The sequence below is a fragment of the Pteropus alecto genome, unplaced genomic scaffold, assembly GCF_000325575.1.
Source record: "Pteropus alecto unplaced genomic scaffold, ASM32557v1 scaffold125, whole genome shotgun sequence".
Taxonomy (NCBI): domain Eukaryota; kingdom Metazoa; phylum Chordata; class Mammalia; order Chiroptera; family Pteropodidae; genus Pteropus; species Pteropus alecto.
Window position 1 is genome coordinate 5,144,876 of NW_006436888.1, and position 4,841 is coordinate 5,149,716.

Here is a 4,841-nt window from a genome sequence, read left to right on the forward strand (position 1 = left end):
AAGAGTGTCGGCTTAGTGCTCCTGTGAAAGATGTTTTTGAAAACGAAGGTCATATTCCTCATGGGAAAGCCCGTGAGCTTTCGCCAAGCCTGGAGGTTCTCAAAGACCTCACGGTGTGGGCCGCACGGCCTCGGGCTGGCACCAAGGGCTGGCAGCATTCGAGCAGCTGAGGACCACAGAGCTAAGAGCTGGAGGAGGTCTCTCTCTCTCTCTCTACCCAGATGGGAGTGTCACATCTCATTTTCTTGAAAATGTCCCTGTTGGAGAGAGTTCTCTTTTCCTAGTGTATTCCTGCCCCTGCCTACTCTTTAACCATTGCTTTCAAAATTGATGAGGGAGAGAAACAGGTGCCTTTGAAACCAAACTCCCAGTTTGTCGAATGGGTCGACCTTAGAAGAACCTGTCTTGTCAGTTTGTGTACTTCATGGGAGTCTTTTACTTCTTCTGAAGACTTTTAATGGGTCGCAGCTTGCCTTACTATGTGTAGCCATTTGATACCTGACCCGTCTATCATTCATTCCAGTTTCTACCTCACTGAAAGCCCAGGTCCGTCACGGAAGCTACTTCCACCTCTTCACTGAGCCTTCTAATGTGCCACTTCTACCCAAGAGTGTGTCTTGGGTGTCTTAGAAATCATTTCTCAGGCCTCCTCTCATAGTCTATTATTTAATTATAACACCTAGCAAAAAATTATTTAATTATAACACCTAGTCTATTATTTAATTATAACACCTAGCAAAAAAAGTCTCTCTCACATCTCTCTCGGGACTTTGTAGCTCACTTCTGGTCTGTTAGTCAGCATTCAGATCGAAGGGCACAGTGACAGCACCACCCCAGCCTCTTGTGCCTCACAGTCTGGTTGGAGAGGCAGATAGCCAAACTCTAGGACATTGTGACATGTTTGGATAGGGGACTCAGAGGAGAAGGAGTGTCCAACCCAGATGAGGTTCTGGAAACCTCCCAAGGGAAGTGGTACCCAGGTTTTAAAGAAAAAGGAGGAAGTAGCCAGGAGTGGGAGAGGGCATCGTGTGCAAAGGCGTGGCTACATGGAGGACCTTGGCTCACTAGGAGCGTGTAAGTGGCCGAGCATGGCTTCAGTCACGAAGGTAGAGGAGTCGGGCCAGTGAAAGCTGGAGAGGGCGGGGAGCCAGGCCTGAGGGGCCCTGCGAGTCCATGTGAGGACTGTGATTGTTCTGGAAACGGGCTGTGGAAGGAGTCCAAGAAGCTTTTACTTCTTGCTGCTTTTTTTTTCTCCAGAGTCTTACCAGGAAAGTGGCTTTTTGTAGCTTCAAAACAAGATTTTTAACTGGAAATGGGTGGCTTAGAACATTAGAATTTCTTAAAGTTGTGATACATTCGTATTAAATTTCCTGAAGGGGTCATCTGGCTTGAGGATTAAAGACTTCAAATACTTGGGGCTGGAATCAAATCTGAGTTCTAATCCCTGCCCATCGCTTGGTGGTTATATGACCCTGGGCACATTAAATTACTTCTCTGAGTTTACTAATCTGTGAAATGGAGATAAAAATCATAACGACTTCATCTCACAGGATTTTTTTGTGAGTATTAAGTTAAATAAAGCAAAAGATTAAAAATAGCTAAGGCATTTTCAAATAAGAAAAATAAATTTGGAGGGATCACACTACTAGAAATCAAGACTTATCATAAAGCTATGATAATATGATAATTAAGACAGTATAGTATTGGTACAAGGATAGACAAATAGATAAATGGAACAGAATTAAACATCCAGAAACAGACCCACACATATATGAATGCTTGATCTATGGCAGTGTCTACCAATGATAGTCTTTTCATTAAGTTCTGCTGGGTCAGCTAGATAGCCTTATGGGGGGAAAATGGGGCTAAGTCCAGAGGAGATTTAAAACCTAAATGTGAAAGGCAAAACTAAAACTTCTAGAAGATACCATGGAGATTTTTATCTTTGGATAAGCAAAGATTTCTTAAACAGGATAGAAAAAACATTAACCATAAAGGAAAACATGCAATAAAGGTAGTCATTTCTGTGTATTAGAAGACACTATGAAGACAGTGAAAAGGCAAGAAGATACCGCCAATATATACTTCTGTGTGTACTATGTTCAGGATATATATAGGACTCTTATCAAACAATTTTCTAAAGCTGGCCAGTTAAGAGATATGAACTGGCACTTATTTCACTAAAGAGGGTACCCAAAAGGCCGAGAAACACGTGAAAAGCCGGTCAAGCTTGTTTGTCATTATAGAAATTCAGATTAAAACTATAAAATGCCACGACATATCAACCAAAACTGAATAGAAATAGAAAACACCACAAATACCAAGTGTTGACGAAAACACGGAGCAATTGGGATTTTCATTCACTTCCGGTGGCAACAAATTAGTGAAACCAACTTTGGAGAGCAACTCGTCAGTACCTTCTAAAGCTGAACATACCCTGTAACCCAGCAATTCTACTTCTGGGTGTATTCCCAACAGAAACGCGGGTGCACGTGCATCAAAGACACATTCGCGAATGTGCGTAGTAACGCCACCACACGTGATGGCTAAAAACTGAAAATGGCCTAAGTGTCCATCAGCAGTCAGATAGATACATTGTGGTATGTTTATACAGTGCGATATTATTCAACAACAGAAAAAGGCAACTGCTGTGCCGTGCCACACAACATGGCTGTATCTTAACGAGTGTTTATATAAAAGTCAAAGCCTGGCAAAACTAACCGGTTGTGTCAGAAGTAGTGAGTCCTTACCTCTGGGGATGAGGAGGGGAGCCGTGCTTCCGGGTTGCTGGCAGTGTGTTGTGTTCCGTTTCTCAGCCTGGGTGCTAGTTACAACATGGACGTTCTCTTCACTTCCTGATAATTTTTCAAGCTGTACACTCTGTATGCTTTCCTATGTATGTGTGTGTTATACGTCAACTAGATAGTTTCTTTAAAAGTAGGTAGTGCTCATAAAATACGTAACGTCTGACACATAGACCATGTCCAGCAAATACTAAGTATTATTATTTAGGTACGAGGTGGTCATCTCATCAGAAAAGCCTTGCCTGCCCACCCAAATGTAAAACAAGTCCCCCATGTTATTGTTTTCTTCGTGGTACTTCCCTCCACAGCATTTGTTTCTTGTACATCTACTTCACTGACCTATAAGCTCTGAAAGCAAAGACCTTGTCGGTCTTGTTTACCACAGAAGTTCTAGCATCTAGCACTTAGCACAGAGCTGAAGACAAAAGAGATATTTAATTTGAACTTGTCAAATGAAAGAATGAATTCCCAACAGAAGGTTCTCTTCCCCTAAATAAACATGTTATGGAGACTTAGAGTCTCTCCCCACGGTCATTGCCAATATTTTATCATGATAAGTTCTTCATTGTAGGGCATTGCATTCTCTCCTGCTTTAAGTCCATTTTTCTTCTATAGATCATCGTTAAAGACTCAAAGAAAGTGAGAACTGGAAAAGTTGAGATCATTTAGTTCAACCTTCTTCTTTTAATCAGTAACTTGAGGTGGCATTCTTATAGTATAATCTCTCTGTACCACCGGAAACCATCAATTTGAGTCAAACCCCGCTTTCCTTACCTCTGAAGATGAGCTAGAGGACCACCAAGCAGTGGGCAGGGTTTGGTCTCCTGTTTTCTCTGGAGACCTGTGTAAACGGCGTGTCTGATTACTTCACCCTGCATCGCCTTTCATTTAACCATCACAGCCTGAGGGGCCACACGCAGCTGCTAATGTCGAAAATAGAACAAAGAAAATAACACATCCTCATAAGAAACAGCCATATCTCTGGGTAGCTGTATTCCTCATAATTTATCCACGAACGTAATAAAATATTGTGGGACTCAAATGCCCATTACATGGTAATGGTAGAAAATCACCGTTAACCAGAGACCAGACCATCTGCGGGGAAGGCGGAGTGCGGGGCACGATGACAAGTTCGCGTCCCGCCACCCTGGGCCTGCAGAGCATCCCTTCGGGCTGTACCTCTGCTGCCCTGACTTAGGCAGCACTAACAGGAAAGCAGGCCTGTGATTCCTGAAGAATGTCGGCGAATCCAAGCCGGCCTGCCTGAGCAACCAGTGAATGGCGAGGGTGATGGGGTCTTACGGTCTGCAGGTGAGGGGCAAGGTGGAGGAACAAAGCCCACGCTGTGTCTTAATCCTGAACACGTGTTTCCAAGGTGTCTCTGTTGTGTTGCTTGGAAGTACGAGTCCTGCTTTTACAGTTGTTTCCTGGCTTCCAGAAAAGGTACACTGTCTTGTTTTTTCGCCTCCCCCCCACCCCCCCGCCCCACTCCTCTGCTGAAAGAAAAATACTTCGTCCCAAGGGGCAAGGATTTGCCCAAAGTTCCTCATTTCTCAGTAAAAATACATTCTGAACCTCTGGGCTCATGCTGACTTCAGAAGTGCCAGCGTGCCTCTAGGAATATGCACCCCTAGTAGAAAAGCTGCCAGCAGCAGAGTGGGCAGAGGAAGGAAGCCCCCGTGTGCAGAGCACAAGCACAGATTATAGCTTTCTTTTCCAGGCCCCCCTTTTTCTTTAATGCTCTTTTACGTCCAGCCGTAGCCAAGAGGTCAGGTCTCTCACTGGTCACCAGTGGAGCGTGAATTTATTTCTGGCCACTGTGAAGACTTCCTGCAGGTTCACTGTACACTAGCTTGCCTTCCCAGAGCATCTTACAAACCCCAAGGAAAGCTGCTCTTCAGTGCAGACAGCTGGCCAGCCATCAGTGTGTCGTGCAAAGGGAGGAGTCCTGGGGTTTCTCCTAGAGCTGTCCAAAGGGATGGGGTTTCATCGCAGCCCCTGACCATTCTAAAGGGAGAAGCTCACTGTAGCTCAGCA

General features: G+C 44.4%; 1 protein-coding gene across 2 annotated transcripts in view; it reads left to right on the forward strand.

Annotated features, from left to right (window-relative positions):
* MTOR (mechanistic target of rapamycin kinase) overlaps nt 1-4,841 on the forward strand; it is a 110,049-nt gene that overhangs the window by 56,795 nt on the left and 48,413 nt on the right. The gene's annotated exons all lie outside the window — the stretch shown is intronic.